Source organism: Globicephala melas, chromosome X (genome assembly GCF_963455315.2).
Source record: "Globicephala melas chromosome X, mGloMel1.2, whole genome shotgun sequence".
NCBI lineage: Eukaryota > Metazoa > Chordata > Mammalia > Artiodactyla > Delphinidae > Globicephala > Globicephala melas.
Window position 1 is genome coordinate 99,797,123 of NC_083335.1, and position 16,758 is coordinate 99,813,880.

Genomic DNA, 16,758 nt, shown 5'->3' on the forward strand with positions numbered 1-16,758 from the left:
GAGAGCAATCTCATGTCAGGGAAATTAATTCAAAAGTGCTTCCTTACAAGGGCTGAAAGAAATTCATACCTTTAATCCACAACTTGCAAAATACCAGGCTTTGGATTGCTTTTGGAAGTTCAGAAAATAAATTCAAGAAGGCTGATACTGAGTGAGGTAATCTTTAGCGAGTCTACATACACATTTAGTCTTTAAAAGTACCATTTTAAAATAGGTGATTACCAATATTCTTCAGCAGAATGTACCTTTTTAACCAAGTAAACTATTTGGAGAGCATGTTTTGTAAGCTTTAGCCTTTCTAGACTATCTCCTTTTCAGAGGTTATACTTTAAACTTTTGCCATACTATGTATTTAAATCCCGCTTGTACACAACTTAGCATTCAGCCACAGACCTCGAAGGGACCCCATGTGGGTTTATGGATCTTTTCTGTCTAGTCCCTTCTAGTATATTGCCCGGCATAAACATCTCCCTCCACTGGACAATCTTTCTGGGTTTTCTTTGGCCACAGGGCATGTGAGATCCCCAACCAGGGATTGAACCCGTGCCCTCTGCAGTGGAAGCTCAGAGTCCTAGCCACTGGAGTACCAGGGAATTTCCTGGACAATCTTTCTGGATTCATGGGTGAAGGGGAACAGAATTTGCCACCCCAAAATATGACTCTTTGGCATATTGATTATTTTGGGGGCTGATTATTATTTTTTTCTCATTTCATAAACTTCCTTTATTCAGGGGTGAAAACACGACTATCAGCAGAGGTAAGAGTTGGTATGTGCCTAATTTCTTCTAAGGAATCATGTAAAGATTAACTTTCTAGATTAATGGTCTCAGTTCTCATTCTCACCTGGCTATTCTGACTTAGATTTCAAACTGAAGACATCCACAACTACATTACTGCCCCCACCTGCCCACCTCCCTGTCCTGTGCCCTTTATCTCAAAGGGAAAAACAGGCTTGTAGCTGCTCAGGCAAATCCTAGGTTCGAGTCCTTTATCTCTCACCGTCTGACTTACACAGTGGCTGGTGAGTAAGACTCCCTGGTGAGAACATACCTGGATCCAACCAGTTCTCACCACCACAGCTCCACCAACCAGTCCGAACTGGCCCATGGCTGGGTGGTCGCAGTCACCTCCTGAGGCATCTCCTTCCTGCCTGTCTCTTCTCCACCAGGTGGTTTGTTTTTTTTGTAGTACGCGGGCCTCTCACTGTTGTGGCCTCTCCCATTGCAGAGCACAGGCTCCGGATGCGCAGGCTCAGCGGCCACGGCTCACGGGCCCAGCCGCTCCGCGGCATGTGGGATCTTCCCGGACCGGGGCACGAACCCGCGTCCCCTGCATCGGCAGGCGGACTCTCGACCACTGCACCACCAGGGAAGCCCTCCACCAGGTGGTTTTAAAGGCAAGTCCGAATGCGTCTTTCCCAGCTCAGAACCTTGGGAAGTCCCCATCCCCTCACAAGAAAACTGATCCTTAGCGAGGTGCCAGGCCCCACCTCTTCTTTATTACCTGCAGCTGCAGACCAGGACTCGCCTGGGAGCCCTTAAGGATAGAGATGCCATTTGTGCGCTTAGGAGCGCAGGTGAATGGAATCCTCATCCTTAGTGAAGGGGTCTGCAAATTGCTGAGCTGATTATTTTTGAGAGACTTCAGCCAGAGGAGAATCTCTGAAAATAGACTAGAAGCTGCCCTTTTGTAAGAAACATCTACATTTATAAGGGAAATCTCCATTTGTAAGGGTGTCTTTCTCTCTGGGTCAGGAAGAGGAGTCTCTAGAACCTGTCATCCATGGAGAAGGCAGAGGTTTAAATTTGCATAACAACCTTACCCTTGTTTACTGTGCTTCTCTTGATAGTCTCTCAGAACTGGCTGCCCTCCCATCCCTCCAACATCCTCGTCTTTAGCTGGAGATGGTATTTAAGGTGGGGACTTGGGCCATTTCAGGGAGTCATTTAGTTTTCCCGGGTCTCTCCAATGCATACAGGAGGTATCCACGTTATTAAACTTCTGTTTGTGTTTCTCCTGTTAATCTGTATTTTATTACAGGGGCGTTCTCAGCCAATAACCTGGAAGGGAAGAGGGAAAATTAGTTTTCCTCCTCTACGTGGACAATAATGTGAATTGGGACAGTTTGCTTGGCCTGTGTCCACTTGGGAACAGAACCCTCACAGCCTTTTTCATGTGTGACTCTAATTCTTCCCTCCAAATGGATCCTCTAGCAAAAGCCATAGCTCAACACAATTCCAGGGAGCGTCATTCACAGACACGATCCGAAGGGTGCCATTTAATTAGAGTTGTGTGGTGTCTAGACCCCGTCTCACCCTCCAGTTCTATTTCTGTTCACCTGAAATGAGGATTGGTCAATTGTTCACATTGCCCTTAAAGCCTTGGTCTCCATGAATTTTTGATTGTTTAGCCCATCAGTAAAAAGATTTTTGATCACACTCTCCAATATATATATACACACCTTTATTTATAAAATATAGACTTGTGCACACGATCACAATAAAGAATTTTTAAAAGCTTGAAATAAAAAATAAATATGTAGAGAACTTCTAACAATTTTTGAGATCATCAGGTTGGATGAAAAAGCAAGATCCAAATACGCTGCCACCAAAAACCCACTTTGAATTTAAGGATGCAAACAGGTTAAAAGTATAAGCATGGGGAAATACATACCATACTAACACTAATCAAAATAAAGCTGCAGTGGTTATATCAATATCAGAGTAAATTTGAGAGCGAAAATAATAACAGAGGTGAAGAGGGAGACAAACCTGCAGTCTCTAATACAGGGTTCCTACTAACCAGCTTTCCTAGAAATCTGTAGCATGGCAGGTTGCTTGTGGAGAATTCTGGGACTTCGGCTCCAGTCATCATTATTTCCTTCTTGAAGACTCAGTAAATAATGTATCACTTTGGACACTAAAAGAGAAAAGAAGCCATTTATTAACTCAGAGCACATAATGACATTACAACGTTAGGACAATATCCTTAACAAGAAGAAAGGGAGATATGCTGCCGAAGGGTATGAGGGGCAGAGAGAGAACCACAGAGTAGCCGAATGCCAGTGGAACGAAAGCGTGACTTTTTATCCAATGTGAACTTGATTGTCAAAGACCTTCTGACCTTGGCTCTACCAATCATCACCTGTGGGACTTTGGACAAGTTATTCACCTCTGTGAAGCTCATTTTCCACATTTGTAATAGAACAGTAATAGAAACCCCTTCTCAAATTTGTTGTGAGACCAGGAGACTATATGAAGAACGGGTGGATATGTATATTTCCATATTAATGTTGCCAATCATTTGGACCGGTGTCTTCTCAGCCATTATCTCCCACCAGAGATACATATCTGAGACACTGTATCACATAACTGTGTTCCCACAGTTTGTGCCCTTACTCCTCTCTCTTGGTTGAATATTCAGAGACATTAAACTGAGGTTAAATGTCTTTTTACCCAGTGTGATTGCTTTCATGAATTTTAATAATCTGAATTATATAATCCCACCATGCCTTCTCCTTGTTAGACTAGAAAAGATTCAACTCTCTTGCAACTACTTTGGTTAAATATCTTCCAGTATATCTTATGATTATTAAAAAGAAAAATACATTAATTCATTAACCAAATAAATATTTATTGAGTGTCCACCAAATACTGTGCTAGGTACCAGGTATAGAGCAGTGAACAAAATAGACCAAATACACCCTTATATTACATACCAGTATAAATAACTATAATACACATTTCTTAAAATCTGTTGACTTTGTTCCAAAACTTCCATTGAGAATGGTCATTGTCTCCATTCTCAAATAAAATTGGTATTCAATTTGTATTTAGACAGTGCAAATTAATGAAGGTATCTTTAGTGCTAGAGATAAAGGAATATGGGGTAGATTTATCACACGAAATGAACATCAGGAAAATAACATATAATAAAATGAACATGCTGAGAAAAGAAAGAAAAATCTCTTGGTGACAATCATTAATTTTTCATTCTCTTTAAAGGTTTATTTTATAATATAAGAAGGGAGGAAACATGATCAGGTATTTGGAATATATTACAAGCTCCAAATTCGCATTAACTATATCTGAAAGAGAATAAAAGAATTTGGGAAGTAATGTCAGCAGTCTGACAAGCATATTAAAAAAGTTGTAATAGTGCATGAGTTTTCTCATGTTTACAGTTATTAAAGTCACTGTGTAGCTGTTTTACTCGACTTTCAAAATCAAGTTTTGACAGGGCCCAGAAAGTCAGCTTCACCGCTAGTTATGAGACATTCTTTGAGCATTTATACCAATCATATCAAAACTAGCAAAAGTTTATACCAATCATATCAAAACTAGCAAAAGCTGCATTTTTTTTTCTTGTGGGAGGAGCTGGCTATCTCCTTTTTGAAAGTGAGTCCTTTGCTACTGTATGATATGGCAGTCTGAGGGTGCCAGTTTTCTATTCACTGCCCCCGTGCCTTCTACAAGTTGCTGACTCACTTTCTGGAGTGAAATTAAGAATCTGTCTGAATCAATAGGCATTTGTGGCAGAAAGTGCAAGTTCTCCCCCCAGCATCCATTTTCTCTTTCTTCTGAGGAAATAGAATCTTAGCTAGGCACAGCATTCACACAGGTCGACAAGATCCTGGAAAGCAGCTCACAGGCAGCAGAAGCAATAGCAGTGGGGTAAACAAGAAAGATTTACAAGTTTAGCAGTGTCTGCTGCTTCTTCCTACTTTTAGCAACATCCTACAGAGGGATGGACCCCAGTCAGAGCTAGCCAGACAGCAACAAAAATGGAAGAGAACATAGCTATGTCAAGAGCCATTCTTGGCCTGTGGCCTCTGATTTCAGAGCTCCACACAATTGAAAAAGCCAACTGCTTTCTGAAACTCCACAGTGAAGCAGTTTAAAGGGCCAAAAGGGAAGACTTGGCAAGAGATAATACTATGGCTCCCCAAGGACCTTCCTTCTTGACAGGTAAATGAGAGCTGGAGCAGAGGTAAAGAGCATACCTCTACTCTCCGTACCTGCAGGCTCTGCATCCGTGGATTCAACCAACCTAGGATAGAAAATATTCAGGAAAATAAAAAATCCAGAAAGTTCCAAAAAGCAAAATTTGAATTTACCCTGCTGGCAAATATTTATGTAGCATTTACATAGTATTTATAACTATTTACATAGCATTTACATTGTATTAGGTATCATAAGTAATATAGAGATGATTTAAAGTATATGGGAGAGGAGAGGGGGAAGATGGCGGAAGAGTAAGACGGGGATATGACCTTCCTCCCCACAGATACATCAGAAATACATCTACACGTGGAACAACTCCTACAGAACAACTACTGAACGCTGGCAGAAGACCTCAGACCTCCCAAAAGGTAAGAAACTGCCCACGTACCTGGGTAGGGCAAAAGAAAAAAGGATAAACAGAGACAAAAGAATAGGGACCGGGACCTGCACCAGTGGGAGGGAGCCGTGAAGGAGGAAAGCTTTCCACACACTAGAAGCCCCTTCGGGGGCAGAGACTCCGGGTGGCAGAGGGGGGCAGGGAGCTTCGGAGCCGCGGAGGAGAGCGCAGCCACAGGGGTGCGGAGGGCAAAGCGGAGAGATTCCCGCACAGAGGATCGGTGCCGACCAGCACTCACCAGCCCGAGAGGCTTGTCTGCTCACCTGCTGGGGCGGGCGGAGCTGCGAGCTGAGGCTCGGGCTTCCATCGGAGCGCAGGGAGAGGACTGGGGTTGGCGGTGTGAACACAGCCTGAAAGGGTTAGCCTCCCGGCTAGCCGGGAGGGAGTCCGTGAAAGGTCTGGAGCTGCTGAAAACACAAGAGACTTTTTCTTCCCTCTGTGTTTCCTGGTGCGTGAGGAGAGGGGATTAAGAGCGCCTCTTACGCAACGGGAGAGGCCACAACAGTGAGAGGCCCAAGTACCGCAAAAAAAAAAAAAAAAAAGAGCGCCGCTTAAAGGAGCTCCAGAGACGGGCGGGAGCCGCGGCTGACAGGGTGGGCCCCAGAGACAGGCATGAGACGCTAAGGCTGCTGCTGCCGCCACCTATGAGCCTGTGTGCGAGCACAGGTCACTCTCCACACCCTCCTTCCAGGGAGCCTGTGCAGCCCGCCACTGCCAGGGTCCCGGGATCCAGGGACAACTTCCTCGGGAGAACTCACAGCGCACCTCAGGCTGGTGCAACGTCACGTTGGCCTCTACCGCCGCAGGCTCGCCCCGCCCTCCGAGCCCCTCCCTCCCCACCCCCCCACCCCCCGCCCCGGCCTGAGTGAGCCAGAGCCCCCGAATCAGCTGCTCCTTTAACCCCGTCCTGTCTGAGCGAAGAACAGACGCCCTCCGGCGACCTAAACGCAGAGGTGGGGCCAAATCCAAAGCTGAACCCCAGGAGCTGTGCGAACAAAGAAGAGAAAGGGAAATCTCTCCCAACAGCCTCAGGAGCAACGGTTTAAATCTCCACAATCAACTTGATGTACCCTGCATCTGTGGAATACCTGAAGAGACAACGAATCATCCAAAATTGAGGAGGTGGACTTTGAGAGCAAGATTTATTATTTTTTCCCCTTTTCCTCTTTTTGTGAGTGTGTATCTGTATGCTTCTGTGTGAGATTTTGTCTGTATAGCTTTGCTTTCACCATTTGTCCTAGGGTTCTATGCTTGTGGTTTTTTTTGTTTTGTGTTTTTACTATTTAAAAAAATTTTTTTCTTAATAATTATTTTTTTATTTTAATAACTTTATTTTATTTTACCTTACTTTATTTTATTTTCTTTTATCCTCTTTCTTTCTTTCTACTTTTTCTTCCTTTTATTCTGACCCGTGTGGATGAAAGGCTCTTGGTGCTGCAGCCAGGCGTCAGTGCTGTGCCTCTGAGATGGGAGAGCAAACTTCAGGACACTGGTCCACAAGAGACCTCCCAGCTCCATGTAATATCAAACGGTGAAAATCTCCCAGAGATCTCCATCTCAACACCAACACCCAGCTTCACTCAATGACCAGCAAGCTACAGTGCTGGACATGCTATGCCAAACAACTAGCAAGACAGGAACACAACCCCACCCATTAGCAGAGAGACTGCCTAAAATCATAATAAGTCCACAGACACCCCAAAACACACCACCACATGTGGACCTGCCCACCAGAAAGACAAGATCCAGCCTCATCCACCAGAACACAGGCACTACTCCCCTCCACCAGGAAGCCTACACAACCCACTGAACCAACTTTAGCCACTGGGGACAGACACCGAAAACAACGGGAACTACGAACCTGCAGCCTGCAAAAAGGAGACCCCAAACACAGTAAGATAAGCAAAATGAGAAGACAGAAAAACACACAGCAGATGAAGGAGCAAGATAAAAATGCACCAGACCTAACAAATGAAGAGGAAATAGGCAGTCTACCTGAAAAAGAATTCAGAATGATGATAGTAAAGATGATCCAAAATCTTGGAAATAGAATAGACAAAATGCAAGAAACATTTAACAAGGACCTAGAAGAACTAAAGATGAAACAAGCAACAATGAACAACACAATAAATGAAATGAAAAATACTCTAGAAGGGATCAATAGCAGAATAACTGAGGCAGAAGAACGGATAAGTGACCTGGAAGATAGAATAGTGGAAATAACTACTGCAGAGCAGAAGAAAGAAAAAAGAATGAAAAGAACTGAGGACAGTCTCAGAGACCCTGGGACAACATTAAACACACCAACATTCGAATTATAGGGGTTCCAGAAGAAGAAGAGAAAAAGAAAGGGACTGAGAAAATATTTGAAGAGATTATAGTTGAAAACTTCCCTAATATGGGAAAGCAAATAGTTAATCAAGTCCAGGAAGCACAGAGAGTCCTATACAGGATAAATCCAAGGAGAAACACGCCAAGACACATATTAATCAAACTGTCAAAAATTAAATACAAAGAAAACATACTAAAAGAAGCAAGGGAAAAACAGCAAATAACACACAAGGGAATCCCCATAAGGTTAACAGCTTATCTTTTAGCAGAAACTCTGCAAGCCAGAAGGGACTGGCAGGACATATTTACAGTGATGCAGGAGAAAAATCCTCAATCAAGATTACTCTACCCAGCAAGGATCTCATTCAGATTTGTTGGAGAAATTAAAACCTTTACAGACAAGCAAAAGCTGAGAGAGTTCATCACCACCAAACCAGCTTTACAACAAATGCTAAAGGATCATCTCTAGGCAAGAAACACAAGAGAAGGAAAAGACCTACAATAACAAACCCAAAACAATTAAGAAAATGGGAATAGGAACATACATATCAATAATTACCTTAAATGGAAATGGATTAAATGTTCCTACCAAAAGACACAGACTGGCTGAATGGATACAAAAACAAGACCCATGTATATGCTGTCTACAAGAGACCCACTTCAGACCTAGAGACACATACAGACCGAAAGTGGGGGGATGGAAAAAGATATTCCATGCAAATGGAAACCAAAAAAAGCTGGAGTAACAATTCTCATATCAGAAAAAATAGACTTCAAAATAAAGACTATTACAAGAGACAAAGAAGGACACTACATAATGATCAAGGGATCGATCCAAGAAGAAGATATAACAATTGTAAATATTTATGCACCCAACATAGAAGCACCTCAATACATAAGGCAAATACTAACAGCCATAAAAGGGGAAATCGACAGTAACACATTCATGGTAGGGGACTTTAACACCCCACATTCACCAATGGACAATCATCCAAAATGAAAATAAATAAGGAAACACAAGCTTTAAATGATACATTAAACAAGATGGACTTAATTGATATTTATAGGACATTCCATCCAAAAACTACAGAATACACATTTTTCTCAAGTGCTCATGGAACATTCTCCAGGATAGATCATATCTTGGATCACAAATCAAGCCTTGGTAAATTTAAGAAAATTGAAATTGTATCAAGTATCTTTTCCGACCACAACGCTATGAGACTAGATATCAATTACAGAAAAAGATCTGTAAAAAATACAAACACATGGGGCTTCCCTGGTGGCGCAGTGGTTGAGAGTCTGCCTGCCGGTGCAGGGGACACGGGTTCGTGCCCCGGTCTGGGAGGATCCCACATGCCGCGGAGCGGCTGGGCCCGTGAGCCATGGCTGCTGAGCCTGCGTGTCCGGAGCCTCTGCTCCGCAGTGGGAGAGGCCACAACAGTGAGAGGCCCACGTACGGCAAAAAAAAAAAAAAAAAAATACAAACACATGGAGGCTAAACAATACACTACTTAATAACGAAGTGATCACTGAAGAAATCAAAGAGGAAATCAAAAAATACCTAGAAAAGAAACAAATGACAATGGAGACACGACGATCCAAAACCTATGGGATGCAGCAAAAGCAGTTCTAACAGAGAAGTTTATAGCAGTATAATCCTACCTTAAGAAACAGGAAACATATCGAATAAACAACCTAACCTTGCACCTAAAGCAATTAGAGAAAGAGGAACAAAAAACCCCCAAAGTTAGCAGAAGGAAAGAAATCATAAAGATCAGATCAAAAATAAATGAAAAAGAAATGAAGGAAACGATAGCAAAGATCAATAAAACTAAAAGCTGGTTCTTTATGAAGATAAACAAAATTGATAAACCTTTAGCCAGACTCATCAAGAAAAATAGGGAGAAGACTCAAATCAATAGAATTAGAAATGAAAAAGGAGACGTAACAACTGATACTGCAGAAATACAAAAGATCATGAGAGATTACTACAAGCAACTCTATGCCAATAAAATGGACAACCTGGAAGAAATGGACAAATTCTTAGAAATGCACAACCTGCCAAGACTAAATCAGGAAGAAATAGAAAATATGAACAGACCAATCACAAGCACAGAAATTGAAACTGTGATTAAAACTCTTCCAACAAACAGAAGCCCAGGACCAGATGGCTTCACAGGCGAATTCTATCAAACATTTAGAGAGGAGCTAACACCTATCCTTCTCAAACTCTTGCAAAAGATAGCAGAGGGAGGAACACTCGCCAACTCATTCTACGAGGCCACCATCACCCTGATACCAAAACCAGACAAGGATGTCACAAAGAAAGAAAACTACAGGCCAATATCACTGATGAACCTAGATGCAAAAATCCTCAACAAAATACTAGCAAACAGAATCCAACAGCACATTAAACAGATCATACACCATGATCAAGTGGGGTTTATTCCAGGAATGCAAGGATTCTTCAATATACGCAAATCAATCAACGTGATACACCATATTAACAAATTGAAGGAGAAAAACCATATGATCATCTCAATAGATGCAGAGAAAGCTTTTGACAAAATTCAACACGCATTTATGATAAAAACCCTGCAGAAAGTAGGCATAGAGGGAACTTTCCTCAACATAATAAAGGCCATATATGACAAACCCACAGCCAACATCGTCCTCAATGGTGAAAAACTGAAAGCATTTCCACTAAGATCAGGAACAAGACAAGGTTGTCCACTCTCACCACTCTTATTCAACGTAGTTTTGGAAGTTTTAGCCACAGCAATCAGAGAAGAAAAGGAAATAAAAGGAATCCAAATCGGAAAAGAAGAAGTAAAGCTGTCACTCTTTGCAGATGACATGATAGTATACATAGAGAATCCTAAAGATGCTACCAGAAAACTACTAGAGCTAATCAATGAATTTGGTAAAGTAGCAGGATACAAAATTAATGCACAGAAATCTCTGGCAATCCTATACATTAATGATGAAAAATCTGAAAGTGAAATCAAGAAAACACTTGCATTTACCATTGCAACAAAAAGAATAAAATATCTAGGAATAAACCTACCTAAGGAGACAAAAGACCTGTATGCAGAAAATTATAAGACACTGATGAAAGCAATTAAAGATGATACAAATAGATGGAGAGATATACCATGTTCTTGGATTGGAAGAATCAACATTGTGAAAATGACTCTACTACCCAAAGCAATCTACAGATTCAATGCAATCCCTATCAAACTGCCAATGGCATTTTTCACAGAACTAGAACAAAAAATTTCACAATTTGTATGGAAACACAAAAGACCCCGAATAGCCAAGGCAATCTTGAGAACGAAAAATGGAACTGGAGGAATCAGGCTCCCTGACTTCAGACTATACTACAAAGCTCCAGTAATCAAGACAGTATGGTACTGGCACAAAAACAGAAATATAAATCAATGAAACGGGATAGAAAGCCCAGAGATAAACCCACGCACATATGGTCACCTCATCTTTGATAAAGGAGGCAGGAATGTACAGTGGAGAAAGGACAGCCTCTTCACTAAGTGGTGCTGGGAAAACTGGACAGGTACATGTAAAAGTATGAGATTAGATCACTCCCTAACACCATACACAAAAATAAGCTCAAAATGGATTAAAGACCTAATTGTAAGGCCATAAACTATCAAACTCTTAGAGGAAAACATAGGCAGAACACTCTGTGACATAAATCACAGCAAGATCCTTTATGACCCACCTCCTAGAGAAATGGAAATAAAAACAAAAATAAACAAATGGGACCTAATGAAACTTCAAAGCTTTTGCACAGCAAAGGAAACCATAAACAAGACCAAAAGACAACCCTCAGAATGGGAGAAAGTATTTGCAAATGAAGCAACTGACAAAGGATTAATCTCCAAAATTTACAAGCAGCTCATGCAGCTGAATAACAAAAAAACAAATAACCCAAAACAAAAATGGGCAGAAGACCTAAAGAGACATTTCTCCAAGGAAGATATACAGACTGCCAACAAACACATGAAAGAATGCTCAACATCATTAATCATTAGGGAAATGCAAATCAAAACTACAATGAGATATCATGTCACACCAGTCAGCATGGCCATCATCAAAAAATCTAGAAACAATAAATGCTGGAGAGGGTGTGGAGAAAAGGGAACACTCTTGCACTGCTGGTGGGAATGTGAATTGGTACAGCCACTATGGAGAACAGTATGGAGGTTCCTTAAAAAACTGCAAATAGAACTACCACGTGACCCAGCAATCCCACTACTGGGTATATACCCTGAGAAAACCATAATTCAAAAAGAGTCATGTACCAAAATGTTCATTGCAGCTCTATTTACAATACCCAGGAGATGGAAACAACCTAAGTGTCCATCATCGGATAAAGAAGATGTGGCACATATATACAATGGAATATTACTCAGCCATAAAAAGAAACGAAATTGAGCTATTTGTAATGAGGTGGATGAACCTAGAGTCTGTCATAAAGAGTGAAGTATGTCAGAAAGAGAAAGACAAATACCATATGCTAACACATATATATGGAATTTTAGAAAAAAAAATGTCATGGAGAACCTAGGGGTAAGATGGGAATAAAGACACAGGCCTACTAGAGAATGGACTTGAGGATATGGGGAGGGGGAAGGGGAAGGTGTGACAAAGTGAGAGAGTGGCATGGACATATATACACTACCAAACGTAAAATAGATAGCTAGTGGGAAGCAGCCACATAGCACAGGGAGATCAGCTCTGTGCTTTGTGACCACCTAGAGGGGTGGGATAGGGAGGGTGGGAGGGAGGGAGACGCAAGAGGGAAGAGGTATGGGAACATAGGTATATGTATAACTGATTCACTTTGTTATAAAGCAGAAACTAACGCACCATTGTAAAGCTATTATACTCCAAAAAAGATGTAAAAAAAAAAAGAAGAAGAAGAGCTTAAGGAAGCAGTCATCAAGTTGAATGAGAGGAAGATGAGTCAGCACAGAGAACAGTGAAACAGTAAGAGAATTTGCCTGGAAGAGATCTTGGGCTGTGGTTACTTCTTTTTTTTTCAATCATGAGTTTCTTTTTTTGATTGTCTATTTACATTTCTTTATTTAATGAATATTTTATTGTTGGATCATCCTTTACCCTCTGGAGCGGTGCTTGGGGCCACTCTGACACTCTGTCTACTCATTACCGGCCAAGGAGAGGGACTTTTGGGTGGGGCGTAGTTGCACGGCCTTCTCGAAATACTTGGGGAGCAGGAAGCCATCAGCATTCCCTGGAATCAGGATCACCCCACTGACGGAGAGGAAGAAGGGTATTTCATCTGCCAGGGCCAGGGGCCCATTGATGAACAAGGCCACTTCACAATTTGGCCACCTGCCACTGATGACACTGTGCACAGTCCCCAGGCAGTCCTGAGGCCAGGTGGATGTGCATCCTTCCCCAGCAGGACATGCCTTTGAACGGGATGGATGGCCAGTGTTGCCAGAATGTGCCATAAATAAGCATCAGGGGCAGGACCTGTCGGGTTGCCAAGGGCATCAGATCCATCTCAGGTACTTGCAGGAAGTGACCAAGATTGGCTTGGATGAGAGCCAATGCCGGGGTCCCCTGGCTGCAGTGTGAACCACTGCTTCCCCATGGTGTTCACCACTTGCTGCACATCTTCAGCTGAGAAGCTGTGGGACTGGGGCAGCTGTAGGAGGGTGCCCAGGGGCAGGAAGTCTTTGACCCCCACGGGAAGCCCCAGCTCCAGGGCTCCATGACAGGTCATAGGACCAAGTTTTGGGTACTTGCACATCTTGGTCTGGTTCCTGGGGTCTGTGAGCCTGTCTACCCCTGGGCCTTGCTGCTTCTTGCCTCTTTCCTCCAGAGAAGTTCATACTCAAGATAGACTCCTGCTGTCCGGCAGCGTGTTACTTCTATATGTAACTGACGAACAGCAAATACAACAGAAGCCTATTATTAAGTGTTACAGGAATCTGAAAGCCAAAGAGACCAAAAGCCTGGCAAATTCCCATGATTATTAGAGTCAGTGTAGGGGCGGAAAAATTATTTTCCCTCTAACCTTCTGGATTCTTGGCTGAGACACACCTGTAATAAAAGACAGGTTAACAGGAGAAAAACAGAAGTTTAATAACATGTGTACTTCTCTTTATGCATGGGAGATACCTAGGAAAACTGAGTAACTCCCCCAAAATGACCTGAACCATCACTTAAATACCACCTTCAGCTAAAGACGAAGGAAGATGGGGCTGGGGAAAGTGGGGTGGGCGGGAAGCAGGGGCAGTCAGTTTGGGGAGGTTACCAGGCAAAGCACAGTAAACAAGGGTATGGTTGGTGTACAGATTTACGTCATTGCCTTCTCCCTTGATGAAGATTTCCAGATATTTAGAGTCATTCTCCTCTTCCTGGTACAGAGAGGGAGACACCCCTACAAACGGAGTTTCCCCTTATAAATGTATATGTCCCTTACAAAAGGGTGACTTCTGCTTGGTTTTCAGAGCTTCTCTTGTCTTTTGCTTCTTGAACTTAACCAGCTCAAGATAATCTTATTTTGGGGTGGCAAATTTTGCTCCCCTTCCGTAGTAATGGAATTGTACTTGGAACTTTCCCTTGGTGATGGGTATGTTCTATGTATGGGAAGAAGAGCACACATAGATGTTTGCGTGGCCAGAATAGCAGAATGGCAGAGGCCAGTCGTTTTCCCCCAATATCTGTTTGCCTCTTCTATTATCATAATAGAATTTTGAGCTGAGTACATGACCACCTAAAATAAAAACTTCACTTCCCAGTCTCCCTTGTACTTAGATGTGGTCATGGAACTAAGTTCTGGCCAGTGGTATGTGAGAGGGATGGCGATTACCAGTTATAGGGGAATTGACGTCAGGTGAGTTCATCATTAGTTAACAGGGAAACCAGTAGAGGGGCACGCCAAAGAAGATAAGATAGGATAAGAATAATCACTACCTGGGATCTGGGGCAAGTATCAATAGTAGGAAGGTCAGTCGTGTGTGTATGGTAGAGATGAAGCAAGCACTGGTCAGGCAGGGGTTGTACAGAGAGCAAGAGAACAGCCATCTTGTGTGGCCTGACCATACAACCTATTTCATGCTACACACTATGCTAAATGTTTTGTATTTATATTCATGTATTTGGTCTTCACAACATTTTTTTTTTCGGCCGCGCTGCGAGGCATGTGGATCTTAGTTCCCCAACCAGGGATCGAACCCATGCCCCTTGCAGTGGAAGCACAGAGTCTTAACCACTGGACCACCAGGGAAGTCTCTTCACAACATTTTATATAAGGGAAACTGAGACTTGAGGAAGTTAAGCAAGTCACCCAAAGTCACATAACCAGGAAGAGCTTTGAGCAGGTTTCAAATCCAAGGGTGTCTGACTTCAGAGTCAGTACTCTCAACTACTAAACTATATTGCCTCTCATGCCAAAATAGCAACATTTATAATGATGATAATGTACAATGCTGGAAAGACTGGTAAAGTGGTTTACTCATCCATTACTGTCCAGTTTGCTTTCAGATACCTCGCTGCCCTTCTCTTGCCCTCTGTGTCATAGAAAACTATATTTTCCAAGTTCCTTTGTTCTCTGGCCTCTGGGTAGGTTTTCCCAATGGACAATACTTGCAGAAGATTGGAAAGCAAGAAGATGGAAGAGTCTGAAATATTTTTCTCTGTCTCTTTTTCTGTTTCTTACAGCATCTCTTTCATGGATCCAGCTTTTCCCAAAGCAAACCTTCCTTGATGATCCCAGTTACTACTGGAGAGTTCTGACCCGGCAGACCCAGTCATGGCTCTAGTTCCCTTCAGATGGCCCTAGTTTCTGCCCTCTGGTAATACCAACTCATCCAAGTGTCCCTCCATCCCCAAGGGTGGCAGAATTTTTCTGCTGTTGTCAATCTCTGGGTTATTTCACTACTGATTTCTTAGCTTCTCCATTACTTGTGAAGTCAATTTCCTGTTTTATTTTCCCTCTGTTAAAATTACTAGAGTGGTTTTCATGGTTTTTGCTGGAACCTGACTCAATACACAGACAATATACCCCTTTGGGGAATAAGAGCGGTAATGACGATCATACATGTTGACCAGTTTTCTATGCTGAAAAATGTATCCTAAGGGAATAACTTAACAGAAACAACAACAACAAAAACTGCACGTGTCCATTTCAGCATTATATTTAATATCGGAAAATTGGAAACCACTTAAATGGCCAATATTGGAAGAATGGACTAAAAAAATCAGGGTACATCACATGATGGAGTAATATGCAGCTGTTATAATTATTGTACCAGTCAGCTTTTGCTAGATTTTGCTGCAGTAGCAGATAATCCCCAAATCTCAGTGATTTATCACAGGTTTATTTCTCACTCAGTTACCTACCCTTTGCAGTTCAGCTGTAGCTCTGCTTCATCCCAGGACCCAGTTGGAAGGACTAGCTCCATATTGATCTCAAAGTAGTGAATAAAGAGCAAGGATTGACTAGTACAATAACTCCTACAGCTTATGCTCAAATGTGGGATATATCATTTCTGCTTTAATTCCACATGACCAAGCCTGATTTCAATGGGGCAGACGCCACTCCTATGGGGAGGCCCACCAGGAATTGGCTCCACAGAGGTGGCACCAGAGGAAAGGGATAGCAAATATTTTCAACAATAATAAAATCTTCCACAGTAATGAAGACTATGAAAATAACATGGAAAATGTTTGATATAATGTTAGGTAAAATAAGAATGTACAAAAAGATTTTACATATACTAAAATCCATTCTAACCTGCTTCCTGGGCATATGAAGTTAGATGTAGTCATATGACTAAGTTCTAGTCAATGACACTATCTACCTGGAGACAGCATTAGATCCCACAAGATCCCACAGGACTGTCCCATCCCTCTCCATTTCAGATGCCAATCACAAGTCCAGGTTGTCACCTGTGCTTCTGAACAACTGGCTATAAATTGGATGTTCCCATGGCCTCAGGTTTGATTAATTTTGTTAGAATAGCTCAC

General features: G+C 42.3%; 1 long non-coding RNA gene and 1 pseudogene across 1 annotated transcript; both read right to left on the reverse strand.

Annotated features, from left to right (window-relative positions):
- Positions 1-1,986: 1,986 nt before the first annotated feature.
- On the reverse strand, positions 1,987-5,742 carry LOC138842517 (uncharacterized). The gene is made up of 3 exons (XR_011377169.1): positions 5,664-5,742; positions 2,803-2,919; positions 1,987-2,060 (listed from the first exon to the last, which is right to left on the reverse strand). It is a non-coding gene; the product is annotated as an uncharacterized lncRNA (long non-coding RNA).
- A 7,112-nt stretch (positions 5,743-12,854) lies between these two features.
- Positions 12,855-13,622, reverse strand: LOC115846030 (tRNA 2'-phosphotransferase 1 pseudogene; annotated as a pseudogene).
- Positions 13,623-16,758: the final 3,136 nt, after the last annotated feature.